The sequence below is a fragment of the Anabrus simplex genome, chromosome 1 (assembly GCF_040414725.1).
Source record: "Anabrus simplex isolate iqAnaSimp1 chromosome 1, ASM4041472v1, whole genome shotgun sequence".
In the NCBI taxonomy this organism is placed as follows: domain Eukaryota; kingdom Metazoa; phylum Arthropoda; class Insecta; order Orthoptera; family Tettigoniidae; genus Anabrus; species Anabrus simplex.
In genome coordinates this window covers 1,798,350,593-1,798,366,465 of record NC_090265.1, presented here as the reverse complement: position 1 = coordinate 1,798,366,465, position 15,873 = coordinate 1,798,350,593, and positions in this window count along the sequence as shown.

Genomic DNA, 15,873 nt, shown 5'->3' with positions numbered 1-15,873 from the left:
CTCGAAAATTTTTAAGCCCACGAAACCTATAGGTTATCGTTTTGGATATACTATACGACTGTGTTCTTATGCTGAGCCCAAAATTTGAGCCCCCCCAGCGTGCCCCCTTCAGGAAATTTTGAGAATTTCCGATTTTTCTAGGGATCCTGGGGTCATCAGTTTCCTCCGTACCAAGTTTCAAATTTCTGAGATTTATGGAAGTGCCTCATTAATTCACGTCTTTTTTCATTTTTAAATATTTATATATACATCGCTCCAGCCCGACTTGCTTTTATATATATAGATAGATGACAGATAAGCATGAGCACGTTGAAAAGTGCAGACTTCCACTTCGAGATTCATATCTCCTAAACGGTTTATGATAATAAGAAACGGTTTGCGCCATCAGACGCCTCATTTATCGCTCTACATGTTTGTTTCTAAACCATTTAATCGTATCTCCCATATTAAGGGGGTAAATTGAGATCAAATTTTGAATAGGGTGAAATTTGGGTGCATTTTTAACATTTTACATTACTTTTTGCCTACTTATGTATAAGCTAGAATCATGAAATTTGGTACACATATGTCCCTTAATCGGGCCAATGTGCGCACACAACGTGATGATCCTATCATTCTTATAAGTGTGTCAAACAATGAAATATACTTGTAAAAATCACAAAATTTACGAACAATCCAGAAATACGGCCAAATTTAACGTATTAGGGAGAGAGATACGACAAAATGTCACATTACCAAAGTTGTAGATCACTCCGAATTGAAGGGACATTGTGCCATCCGTTTTGTGATACGACTTACCGTTTAGCCAAAAAATAGCTGAAAAGGATTGTCTGCACAGTCATTAAAATTGCCTCCATATTTCGATATCTTAGGGGGGTAAAAAGTGAAAAATTTGAACATCTTGGAATTTTCCCGTCGGTTAGGGACCAAAAGCTATAATTTCACCAAATTTCAATTGTCTACTTCGTCTGGCAGGTTGTGCCGCCATTTTGATTTGGGGGGATAGGGGATAAAAATGAGGAAATTCTCGAAAATTTTTAAGCCCACGAAACCTATAGGTTATCGTTTTGGATATACTATACGACTGTGTTCTTATGCTGAGCCCAAAATTTGAGCCCCCCCAGCGTGCCTCCTTCAGGGAATTTTGAGAATTTCCGATTTTTCTAGGGATCCTGGGGTCATCAGTTTCCTCCGTACAAAGTTTCAAATTTCTGAGATTCCTGGAAGTGCCTCATTAATTCACGTCTTTTTTCATTTTTAAATATTTATATATACATCGCTCCAGCCCGACTTGCTTTTATATACCGGTATATAGATGACGGATAAGCATGAGCACGTTGAAAAGTGCAGACTTCCACTTCGAGATTCATATCTCCTAAACGGTTTATGATATTAAGAAACGGTTTGCGCCATCAGACGCCTCATTTATCGCTCTACATGTTTGTTTCTAAACCATTTCCTCGTATCTCCCATATTAAAGGGGTAAATTGAGATTAAATTTTGAATAGGGTGAAATTTGGGTGCATTTTTAACATTTTACATTACTTTTTGCCTACTTATGTATAAGCTAGAATCATGAAATTTGGTACACATATGTCCCTTAATCGTGCCAATGTGCGCACACAACGTGATGATCCTATCATTCTTATAAGTGTGTCAAACAATGAAATATACTTGTAAAAATCACCAAATTTACGAACAATCCAGAAATACGGCCAAATTTAACGTATTAGGGAGAGAGATACGACAAAATGTCACAGGACCAAAGTTGTAGATCACTCCGAATTGAAGGGACATTGTGCCATCCGTTTTGTGATACGACTTACCGTTTAGCCAAAAAATAGCTGAAAAGGATTGTCTGCACAGTCATTAAAATTGCCTCCATATTTCGATATCTTAGGGGGGTAAAAAGTGAAAAATTTGAACATCTTGGAATTTTCCCGTCGGTTAGGGACCAAAAGCTATAATTTCACCAAATTTCAATTGTCTACTTCGTCTGGCAGGTTGTGCCGCCATTTTGATTTGGGGGGATAGGGGATAAAAATGAGGAAATTCTCGAAAATTTTTAAGCCCACGAAACCTATAGGTTATCGTTTTGGATATACTATACGACTGTGTTCTTATGCTGAGCCCAAAATTTGAGCCCCCCCAGCGTGCCCCCTTCAGGAAATTTTGAGAATTTCCGATTTTTCTAGGGATCCTGGGGTCATCAGTTTCCTCCGTACCAAGTTTCAAATTTCTGAGATTTATGGAAGTGCCTCATTAATTCACGTCTTTTTTCATTTTTAAATATTTATATATACATCGCTCCAGCCCGACTTGCTTTTATATATATAGATAGATGACAGATAAGCATGAGCACGTTGAAAAGTGCAGACTTCCACTTCGAGATTCATATCTCCTAAACGGTTTATGATAATAAGAAACGGTTTGCGCCATCAGACGCCTCATTTATCGCTCTACATGTTTGTTTCTAAACCATTTAATCGTATCTCCCATATTAAGGGGGTAAATTGAGATCAAATTTTGAATAGGGTGAAATTTGGGTGCATTTTTAACATTTTACATTACTTTTTGCCTACTTATGTATAAGCTAGAATCATGAAATTTGGTACACATATGTCCCTTAATCGGGCCAATGTGCGCACACAACGTGATGATCCTATCATTCTTATAAGTGTGTCAAACAATGAAATATACTTGTAAAAATCACAAAATTTACGAACAATCCAGAAATACGGCCAAATTTAACGTATTAGGGAGAGAGATACGACAAAATGTCACATTACCAAAGTTGTAGATCACTCCGAATTGAAGGGACATTGTGCCATCCGTTTTGTGATACGACTTACCGTTTAGCCAAAAAATAGCTGAAAAGGATTGTCTGCACAGTCATTAAAATTGCCTCCATATTTCGATATCTTAGGGGGGTAAAAAGTGAAAAATTTGAACATCTTGGAATTTTCCCGTCGGTTAGGGACCAAAAGCTATAATTTCACCAAATTTCAATTGTCTACTTCGTCTGGCAGGTTGTGCCGCCATTTTGATTTGGGGGGATAGGGGATAAAAATGAGGAAATTCTCGAAAATTTTTAAGCCCACGAAACCTATAGGTTATCGTTTTGGATATACTATACGACTGTGTTCTTATGCTGAGCCCAAAATTTGAGCCCCCCCAGCGTGCCTCCTTCAGGGAATTTTGAGAATTTCCGATTTTTCTAGGGATCCTGGGGTCATCAGTTTCCTCCGTACAAAGTTTCAAATTTCTGAGATTCCTGGAAGTGCCTCATTAATTCACGTCTTTTTTCATTTTTAAATATTTATATATACATCGCTCCAGCCCGACTTGCTTTTATATACCGGTATATAGATGACGGATAAGCATGAGCACGTTGAAAAGTGCAGACTTCCACTTCGAGATTCATATCTCCTAAACGGTTTATGATATTAAGAAACGGTTTGCGCCATCAGACGCCTCATTTATCGCCCTACATGTTTGTTTCTAAACCATTTCCTCGTATCTCCCATATTAAAGGGGTAAATTGAGATTAAATTTTGAATAGGGTGAAATTTGGGTGCATTTTTAACATTTTACATTACTTTTTGCCTACTTATGTATAAGCTAGAATCATGAAATTTGGTACACATATGTCCCTTAATCGTGCCAATGTGCGCACACAACGTGATGATCCTATCATTCTTATAAGTGTGTCAAACAATGAAATATACTTGTAAAAATCACCAAATTTACGAACAATCCAGAAATACGGCCAAATTTAACGTATTAGGGAGAGAGATACGACAAAATGTCACAGGACCAAAGTTGTAGATCACTCCGAATTGAAGGGACATTGTGCCATCCGTTTTGTGATACGACTTACCGTTTAGCCAAAAAATAGCTGAAAAGGATTGTCTGCACAGTCATTAAAATTGCCTCCATATTTCGATATCTTAGGGGGGTAAAAAGTGAAAAATTTGAACATCTTGGAATTTTCCCGTCGGTTAGGGACCAAAAGCTATAATTTCACCAAATTTCAATTGTCTACTTCGTCTGGCAGGTTGTGCCGCCATTTTGATTTGGGGGGATAGGGGATAAAAATGAGGAAATTCTCGAAAATTTTTAAGCCCACGAAACCTATAGGTTATCGTTTTGGATATACTATACGACTGTGTTCTTATGCTGAGCCCAAAATTTGAGCCCCCCCAGCGTGCCCCCTTCAGGGAATTTTGAGAATTTTCGATTTTTCTAGGGATCCTGGGGTCATCAGTTTCCTCCGTACAAAGTTTCAAATTTCTGAGATTCCTGGAAGTGCCTCATTAATTCACGTCTTTTTTCATTTTTAAATATTTATATATACATCGCTCCAGCCCGACTTGCTTTTATATACCGGTATATAGATGACGGATAAGCATGAGCACGTTGAAAAGTGCAGACTTCCACTTCGAGATTCATATCTCCTAAACGGTTTATGATATTAAGAAACGGTTTGCGCCATCAGACGCCTCATTTATCGCTCTACATATTTGTTTCTAAACCATTTCCTCGTATCTCCCATATTAAGGGGGTAAATTGAGATCAAATATTGAATAGGGTGAAATTTGGGTGCATTTTTATCATTTTACATTACTTTTTGCCTACTTATGTATAAGCTAGAATCATGAAATTTGGTACACACATGTCCCTTAATCGTGCCAATGTGCGCACACAACGTGATGATCCTATCATTCTTATAAGTGTGTCAAACAATGAAATATACTTGTAAAAATCACCAAATTTACGAACAATCCAGAAATACGGCCAAATTTAACGTATAAGGGAGAGAGATACGACAAAATGTCACCGGACCAAAGTTGTAGATCACTCCGAATTGAAGGGACATTGTGCCATCCGTTTTGTGATACGACTTACCGTTTAGCCAAAAAATAGCTCAAAAGGAATGTCTGCACAGTCATTAAAATTGCCTATATATTTCGATATCTTAGGGGGGTAAAAAGTGAAAAATTTGAACATCTTGGAATTTTCCCGTCGGTTAGGGACCAAAAGCTATAATTTCACCAAATTTCAATTGTCTACTTCGTCTGGCAGGTTGTGCCGCCATTTTGATTTGGGGGGATAGGGGATAAAAATGAGGAAATTCTCGAAAATGTTTAAGCCCACGAAACCTATAGGTTATCGTTTTGGATATACTATACGACTGTGTTCTTATGCTGAGCCCAAAATTTGAGCCCCCCCAGCGTGCCCCCTTCAGGAAATTTTGAGAATTTCCGATTTTTCTAGGGATCCTGGGGTCATCAGTTTCCTCCGTACCAAGTTTCAAATTTCTGAGATTTATGGAAGTGCCTCATTAATTCACGTCTTTTTTCATTTTTAAATATTTATATATACATCGCTCCAGCCCGACTTGCTTTTATATATATAGATAGACTAGCAAATGTACCCGTGCTTCGCTACGGTATTCTACATTGTATACGGATATCGACGTAAATACTGTGCGTGCAGCAAATGAGATTGTTTTAAAATTGCATGTCTCTTAGCCTTATCCGAGAAATAGCATGGGGAGGTCCCCATACGTTGTTTCCAATGTAAAGTGAGGGTTGCGGAGTTGTGATGATAACGCCAGGCTCACTTGCCTACTGCCATTCACAATCGAGTTGGCAAGTTTACATTATAATTGCAGGCCCCAATGCCTACTGCGCGGTCACAATCGATTTGGGGAGTTTTAGTTACAATGGCAGACCCATTTCCTATTTTCAGACAGGTTACAGTTGAGGAGTTTTTATTATAATACCAGGCAACTTCCCTACCACCAGTCAAAATTGAGTTGTGCATTTATCATTATAATGACAGTCCCTTTTTACTGCTGCTAGCCAGCTTACTGCCAGTCACACAGAATTAGTGAGTTTCCATGAAAATAGCAGGCCACTATGCCTAATGCTAGTCAAATTTTAGATTGGAACATTTGTTTATAATGGCGGGCACCCTGGCCTAGAGCCAAACACAATAGAGTAGGGGACTTTCGAACAAAACTGCATGATCCCTTGCCTTCTGCAAGACAAATCGAAAAGTGAATTATTCATTAAAATGGTAGGCCCTCCTTACTAATGCCAGTTACACAGGAGTTGGAGAAGGACCCCATTCCTACTGCCAGCAGTCAAAGTCGGTGTAGGGAGTACTGATTACAATAGCAGACACATCCTTTCTCGATCGCTACAAATCGACATCAATGAATATATATACAGATGGACATACGAAAGTATATGAATGTTTACAATATTGCAGACCTTCATTTACAGATTAACTGCTGCTAAACGGTACGTCATATCGACAAAGGATTGTACCGTAAGGCGCAGTATTTAGCGATCTAAATGGCTGGTCCTATGATATTTTCTCGCATCTAATCTATTCATGGGTCAGATTGAATCAAAAACGTTGAATAGGTTGAAATTTGTGTAAGAATATCTTACATTGCATTACTTTTCGGATAATTATGTGACATAGCATTTGGCTCACATATGGGTACTGAGTGGGCCAATGTTCGTGTAGAGTTTGATCATACTATCTTTCCTGTAAGTGATTGAAATGATGCACATGAGAAGAAAAGGTTTAGAAATTAATTTCCATTAAGGCAGGTAGATTTCCATAAAGTTTGGTTGTGTGTATTTTGAGGGAGTTCAAAATCACGGTTTCGGTTTCGTATAAACCCCCAATTAGTTCAGGGATTTAGAAACAATATTTGCCCTAAAACCTCCCCAAAGGACAGGTGGATTCTAAATATGAAGTTTGGTGGAAATATATCCAGTAGTTTTCAAGTTAGAGAAAGACAAACAGACCAACAAACAAACAAACAAACAAACAAAGAAACAAACAAACAAACTAACTAACTAACTAACAGACACCAAGGAAACCTACCCCTGGACAGATGGATGCTATATATAAAATTTGGTTCAAATATCTTGTTAGTTTTCAAGTTGTAAGAAGTACGCTTTACACGCACCCGCTGGGATTTGTACTGAAAAACGGTCCGTTAATGATATCTCCCTTACTAAATCCTGTTATCGAAATGATGCACATGAGAAAAAAAGGTTTAGAAATTCATTTTCATTAAGGCAGGTTGATTTCCATTAAGTTCGGTTGTGTATACTTTGAGGGAGTGCAAAATCACGGTTTCGGTTTCGTAAAAATCCCCACTCAGTTCAGGGATTTAGAAACGATATTTGCGCTAAAACCTACCCAAGGAGAGGTGGATTCTAAATATGAAGTTTGGTGGAAATATATCCAGTAGTTTTCAAGTTATAGAAGGACAGACAAACAGACAAACAGACAAACAAACAAACAGACAAACGGACACCAAAGCTAAAAATGATGCAGATGGTCATAATTACACCTGAAACGGATAACTGTACGGAAATTTCGCCAAAATAATCAATGTACAGACACACGGTCGTTACGATTTTATTTTTTGCGCTAAAATCTACCCAAGGACAGGTGGATTCTAAATATGAAGTTTGGTGGAAACATATCCAGTAGTTTTCAAGTTATAGAAGGACAGACAAACAGACAAACAAACAGACAAACAGACAAACAGACACCAAAGATAAAAATGATGTAGATGGTCATTATTACACCTGAAACGGATAACTGTACGGAAATTTCGCCAAAATAATCAATGTACAGACACACGGTCGTTACGATTTTATTTTTTGCGCTAAAACCTACCCAAGGACAGGTGGATTCTAAATATGAAGTTTGGTGGAAATATATCCAGTAGTTTTCAAGTTATAGAAGGACAGACAAACAGACAAACAGACAAACAAACAGACAAACGGACACCAAAGCTAAAAATGATGCAGATGGTCATAATTACAGGTGAAACGGATAACTGTACGGAAATTTCGCCAAAATAATCAACGTACAGACACACGGTCGTTACGATTTTATTTATATAGATGACGGATAAGCATGAGCACGTTGAAAAGTGCAGACTTCCACTTCGAGATTCATATCTCCTAAACGGTTTACGATATTAAGAAACGGTTTGCGCCATCAGACGCCTCATTTATCGCTCTACATATTTGTTTCTAAACCATTTCCTCGTATCTCCCATATTAAGGGGGTAAATTGAGATCAAATATTGAATAGGGTGAAATTTGGGTGCATTTTTATCATTTTACATTACTTTTTGCCTACTTATGTATAAGCTAGAATCATGAAATTTGGTACACACATGTCCCTTAATCGTGCCAATGTGCGCACACAACGTGATGATCCTATCATTCTTATAAGTGTGTCAAGCAATGAAATATACTTGTAAAAATCACCAAATTTTGGAACAATCCAGAAATACGGCCAAATTTAACGTATAAGGGAGAGAGATACGACAAAATGTCACCGGACCAAAGTTGTAGATCACTCCGAATTGAAGAGACATTGTGCCATCCGTTTTGTGATACGACTTACCGTTTAGCCAAAAAATAGCTGAAAAGGATTGTCTGCACAGTCATTAAAATTGCCTATATATTTCGATATCTTTGGGGGGTAAAAAGTGAAAAATTTGAACATCTTGGAATTTTCCCGTCGGTTAGGGAACAAAAGCTATAATTTCACCAAATTTCAATTGTCTACTTCGTCTGGCAGGTTGTGCCGCCATTTTGATTTGGGGGGATAGGGGATAAAAATGAGGAAATTCTCGAAAATTTTTAAGCCCACGAAACCTATAGGTTATCGTTTTGGATATACTATACGACTGTGTTCTTATGCTGAGCCCAAAATTTGAGCCCCCCCAGCGTGCCCCCTTCAGGAAATTTTGAGAATTTCCGATTTTTCTAGGGATCCTGGGGTCATCAGTTTCCTCCGTACCAAGTTTCAAATTTCTGAGATTTATGGAAGTGCCTCATTAATTCACGTCTTTTTTCATTTTTAAATATTTATATATACATCGCTCCAGCCCGACTTGCTTTTATATATATAGATAGATGACGGATAAGCATGAGCACGTTGTAAAGTGCAGACTTCCACTTCGAGATTCATATCTCCTAAACGGTTTATGATATTAAGAACCGGTTTGCGCCATCAGACGCCTCATTTATCGCTCTACATGTTTGTTTCTAAACCATTTAATCGTATCTCCCATATTAAGGGGGTAAATTGAGATCAAATTTTGAATAGGGTGAAATTTGGGTGCATTTTTAACATTTTACATTACTTTTTGCCTACTTATGTATAAGCTAGAATCATGAAATTTGGTACACATATGTCCCTTAATCGTGCCAATGTGCGCACACAACGTGATGATCCTATCATTCTTATAAGTGTGTCAAACAATGAAATATACTTGTAAAAATCACCAAATTTACGAACAATCCAGAAATACGGCCAAATTTAACGTATTAGGGAGAGAGATACGACAAAATGTCACAGGACCAAAGTTGTAGATCACTCCGAATTGAAGAGACATTGTGCCATCCGTTTTGTGATACGACTTACCGTTTAGCCAAAAAATAGCTGAAAAGGATTGTCTGCACAGTCATTAAAATTGCCTCCATATTTCGATATCTTAGGGGGGTAAAAAGTGAAAAATTTGAACATCTTGGAATTTTCCCGTCGGTTAGGGACCAAAAGCTATAATTTCACCAAATTTCAATTGTCTACTTCGTCTGGCAGGTTGTGCCGCCATTTTGATTTGGGGGGATAGGGGATAAAAATGAGGAAATTCTCGAAAATTTTTAAGCCCACGAAACCTATAGGTTATCGTTTTGGATATACTATACGACTGTGTTCTTATGCTGAGCCCAAAATTTGAGCCCCCCCAGCGTGCCCCCTTCAGGGAATTTTGAGAATTTTCGATTTTTCTAGGGATCCTGGGGTCATCAGTTTCCTCCGTACAAAGTTTCAAATTTCTGAGATTCCTGGAAGTGCCTCATTAATTCACGTCTTTTTTCATTTTTAAATATTTATATATACATCGCTCCAGCCCGACTTGCTTTTATATACCGGTATATAGATGACGGATAAGCATGAGCACGTTGAAAAGTGCAGACTTCCACTTCGAGATTCATATCTCCTAAACGGTTTATGATATTAAGAAACGGTTTGCGCCATCAGACGCCTCATTTATCGCTCTACATATTTGTTTCTAAACCATTTCCTCGTATCTCCCATATTAAGGGGGTAAATTGAGATCAAATATTGAATAGGGTGAAATTTGGGTGCATTTTTATCATTTTACATTACTTTTTGCCTACTTATGTATAAGCTAGAATCATGAAATTTGGTACACACATGTCCCTTAATCGTGCCAATGTGCGCACACAACGTGATGATCCTATCATTCTTATAAGTGTGTCAAACAATGAAATATACTTGTAAAAATCACCAAATTTACGAACAATCCAGAAATACGGCCAAATTTAACGTATAAGGGAGAGAGATACGACAAAATGTCACCGGACCAAAGTTGTAGATCACTCCGAATTGAAGGGACATTGTGCCATCCGTTTTGTGATACGACTTACCGTTTAGCCAAAAAATAGCTCAAAAGGAATGTCTGCACAGTCATTAAAATTGCCTATATATTTCGATATCTTAGGGGGGTAAAAAGTGAAAAATTTGAACATCTTGGAATTTTCCCGTCGGTTAGGGACCAAAAGCTATAATTTCACCAAATTTCAATTGTCTACTTCGTCTGGCAGGTTGTGCCGCCATTTTGATTTGGGGGGATAGGGGATAAAAATGAGGAAATTCTCGAAAATTTTTAAGCCCACGAAACCTATAGGTTATCGTTTTGGATATACTATACGACTGTGTTCTTATGCTGAGCCCAAAATTTGAGCCCCCCCAGCGTGCCCCCTTCAGGGAATTTTGAGAATTTCCGATTTTTCTAGGGATCCTGGGGTCATCAGTTTCCTCCGTACCAAGTTTCAAATTTCTGAGATTTATGGAAGTGCCTCATTAATTCACGTCTTTTTTCATTTTTAAATATTTATATATACATCGCTCCAGCCCGACTTGCTTTTATATATATAGATAGATGACGGATAAGCATGAGCACGTTGAAAAGTGCAGACTTCCACTTCGAGATTCATATCTCCTAAACGGTTTATGATATTAAGAACCGGTTTGCGCCATCAGACGCCTCATTTATCGCTCTACATGTTTGTTTCTAAACCATTTAATCGTATCTCCCATATTAAGGGGGTAAATTGAGATCAAATTTTGAATAGGGTGAAATTTGGGTGCATTTTTAACATTTTACATTACTTTTTGCCTACTTATGTATAAGCTAGAATCATGAAATTTGGTACACACATGTCCCTTAATCGTGCCAATGTGCGCACACAACGTGATGATCCTATCATTCTTATAAGTGTGTCAAACAATGAAATATACTTGTAAAAATCACCAAATTTACGAACAATCCAGAAATACGGCCAAATTTAACGTATAAGGGAGAGAGATACGACAAAATGTCACCGGACCAAAGTTGTAGATCACTCCGAATTGAAGGGACATTGTGCCATCCGTTTTGTGATACGACTTACCGTTTAGCCAAAAAATAGCTCAAAAGGAATGTCTGCACAGTCATTAAAATTGCCTATATATTTCGATATCTTAGGGGGGTAAAAAGTGAAAAATTTGAACATCTTGGAATTTTCCCGTCGGTTAGGGACCAAAAGCTATAATTTCACCAAATTTCAATTGTCTACTTCGTCTGGCAGGTTGTGCCGCCATTTTGATTTGGGGGGATAGGGGATAAAAATGAGGAAATTCTCGAAAATTTTTAAGCCCACGAAACCTATAGGTTATCGTTTTGGATATACTATACGACTGTGTTCTTATGCTGAGCCCAAAATTTGAGCCCCCCCAGCGTGCCCCCTTCAGGAAATTTTGAGAATTTCCGATTTTTCTAGGGATCCTGGGGTCATCAGTTTCCTCCGTACCAAGTTTCAAATTTCTGAGATTTATGGAAGTGCCTCATTAATTCACGTCTTTTTTCATTTTTAAATATTTATATATACATCGCTCCAGCCCGACTTGCTTTTATATATATAGATAGATGACAGATAAGCATGAGCACGTTGAAAAGTGCAGACTTCCACTTCGAGATTCATATCTCCTAAACGGTTTATGATAATAAGAAACGGTTTGCGCCATCAGACGCCTCATTTATCGCTCTACATGTTTGTTTCTAAACCATTTAATCGTATCTCCCATATTAAGGGGGTAAATTGAGATCAAATTTTGAATAGGGTGAAATTTGGGTGCATTTTTAACATTTTACATTACTTTTTGCCTACTTATGTATAAGCTAGAATCATGAAATTTGGTACACATATGTCCCTTAATCGGGCCAATGTGCGCACACAACGTGATGATCCTATCATTCTTATAAGTGTGTCAAACAATGAAATATACTTGTAAAAATCACCAAATTTACGAACAATCCAGAAATACGGCCAAATTTAACGTATTAGGGAGAGAGATACGACAAAATGTCACATTACCAAAGTTGTAGATCACTCCGAATTGAAGGGACATTGTGCCATCCGTTTTGTGATACGACTTACCGTTTAGCCAAAAAATAGCTGAAAAGGATTGTCTGCACAGTCATTAAAATTGCCTCCATATTTCGATATCTTAGGGGGGTAAAAAGTGAAAAATTTGAACATCTTGGAATTTTCCCGTCGGTTAGGGACCAAAAGCTATAATTTCACCAAATTTCAATTGTCTACTTCGTCTGGCAGGTTGTGCCGCCATTTTGATTTGGGGGGATAGGGGATAAAAATGAGGAAATTCTCGAAAATTTTTAAGCCCACGAAACCTATAGGTTATCGTTTTGGATATACTATACGACTGTGTTCTTATGCTGAGCCCAAAATTTGAGCCCCCCCAGCGTGCCTCCTTCAGGGAATTTTGAGAATTTCCGATTTTTCTAGGGATCCTGGGGTCATCAGTTTCCTCCGTACAAAGTTTCAAATTTCTGAGATTCCTGGAAGTGCCTCATTAATTCACGTCTTTTTTCATTTTTAAATATTTATATATACATCGCTCCAGCCCGACTTGCTTTTATATACCGGTATATAGATGACGGATAAGCATGAGCACGTTGAAAAGTGCAGACTTCCACTTCGAGATTCATATCTCCTAAAAGGTTTATGATATTAAGAAACGGTTTGCGCCATCAGACGCCTCATTTATCGCTCTACATATTTGTTTCTAAACCATTTCCTCGTATCTCCCATATTAAGGGGGTAAATTGAGATCAAATATTGAATAGGGTGAAATTTGGGTGCATTTTTATCATTTTACATTACTTTTTGCCTACTTATGTATAAGCTAGAATCATGAAATTTGGTACACACATGTCCCTTAATCGTGCCAATGTGCGCACACAACGTGATGATCCTATCATTCTTATAAGTGTGTCAAACAATGAAATATACTTGTAAAAATCACCAAATTTACGAACAATCCAGAAATACGGCCAAATTTAACGTATAAGGGAGAGAGATACGACAAAATGTCACCGGACCAAAGTTGTAGATCACTCCGAATTGAAGGGACATTGTGCCATCCGTTTTGTGATACGACTTACCGTTTAGCCAAAAAATAGCTCAAAAGGAATGTCTGCACAGTCATTAAAATTGCCTATATATTTCGATATCTTAGGGGGGTAAAAAGTGAAAAATTTGAACATCTTGGAATTTTCCCGTCGGTTAGGGACCAAAAGCTATAATTTCACCAAATTTCAATTGTCTACTTCGTCTGGCAGGTTGTGCCGCCATTTTGATTTGGGGGGATAGGGGATAAAAATGAGGAAATTCTCGAAAATTTTTAAGCCCACGAAACCTATAGGTTATCGTTTTGGATATACTATACGACTGTGTTCTTATGCTGAGCCCAAAATTTGAGCCCCCCCAGCGTGCCCCCTTCAGGGAATTTTGAGAATTTCCGATTTTTCTAGGGATCCTGGGGTCATCAGTTTCCTCCGTACCAAGTTTCAAATTTCTGAGATTTATGGAAGTGCCTCATTAATTCACGTCTTTTTTCATTTTTAAATATTTATATATACATCGCTCCAGCCCGACTTGCTTTTATATATATAGATGACAGATAAGCATGAGCACGTTGAAAAGTGCAGACTTCCACTTCGAGATTCATATCTCCTAAACGGTTTATGATATTAAGAAACGGTTTGCGCCATCAGACGCCTCATTTATCGCTCTACATGTTTGTTTCTAAACCATTTAATCGTATCTCCCATATTAAGGGGGTAAATTGAGATCAAATTTTGAATAGGGTGAAATTTGGGTGCATTTTTAACATTTTACATTACTTTTTGCCTACTTATGTATAAGCTAGAATCATGAAATTTGGTACACACATGTCCCTTAATCGTGCCAATGTGCGCACACAACGTGATGATCCTATCATTCTTATAAGTGTGTCAAACAATGAAATATACTTGTAAAAATCACCAAATTTACGAACAATCCAGAAATACGGCCAAATTTAACGTATAAGGGAGAGAGATACGACAAAATGTCACCGGACCAAAGTTGTAGATCACTCCGAATTGAAGGGACATTGTGCCATCCGTTTTGTGATACGACTTACCGTTTAGCCAAAAAATAGCTCAAAAGGAATGTCTGCACAGTCATTAAAATTGCCTATATATTTCGATATCTTAGGGGGGTAAAAAGTGAAAAATTTGAACATCTTGGAATTTTCCCGTCGGTTAGGGACCAAAAGCTATAATTTCACCAAATTTCAATTGTCTACTTCGTCTGGCAGGTTGTGCCGCCATTTTGATTTGGGGGGATAGGGGATAAAAATGAGGAAATTCTCGAAAATTTTTAAGCCCACGAAACCTATAGGTTATCGTTTTGGATATACTATACGACTGTGTTCTTATGCTGAGCCCAAAATTTGAGCCCCCCCAGCGTGCCCCCTTCAGGAAATTTTGAGAATTTCCGATTTTTCTAGGGATCCTGGGGTCATCAGTTTCCTCCGTACCAAGTTTCAAATTTCTGAGATTTATGGAAGTGCCTCATTAATTCACGTCTTTTTTCATTTTTAAATATTTATATATACATCGCTCCAGCCCGACTTGCTTTTATATATATAGATAGATGACAGATAAGCATGAGCACGTTGAAAAGTGCAGACTTCCACTTCGAGATTCATATCTCCTAAACGGTTTATGATAATAAGAAACGGTTTGCGCCATCAGACGCCTCATTTATCGCTCTACATGTTTGTTTCTAAACCATTTAATCGTATCTCCCATATTAAGGGGGTAAATTGAGATCAAATTTTGAATAGGGTGAAATTTGGGTGCATTTTTAACATTTTACATTACTTTTTGCCTACTTATGTATAAGCTAGAATCATGAAATTTGGTACACATATGTCCCTTAATCGGGCCAATGTGCGCACACAACGTGATGATCCTATCATTCTTATAAGTGTGTCAAACAATGAAATATACTTGTAAAAATCACCAAATTTACGAACAATCCAGAAATACGGCCAAATTTAACGTATTAGGGAGAGAGATACGACAAAATGTCACAGGACCAAAGTTGTAGATCACTCCGAATTGAAGAGACATTGTGCCATCCGTTTTGTGATACGACTTACCGTTTAGCCAAAAAATAGCTGAAAAGGATTGTCTGCACAGTCATTAAAATTGCCTCCATATTTCGATATCTTAGGGGGGTAAAAAGTGAAAAATTTGAACATCTTGGAATTTTCCCGTCGGTTAGGGACCAAAAGCTATAATTTCACCAAATTTCAATTGTCTACTTCGTCTGGCAGGTTGTGCCGCCATTTTGATTTGGGGGGATAGGGGATAAAAATGAGGAAATTCTCGAA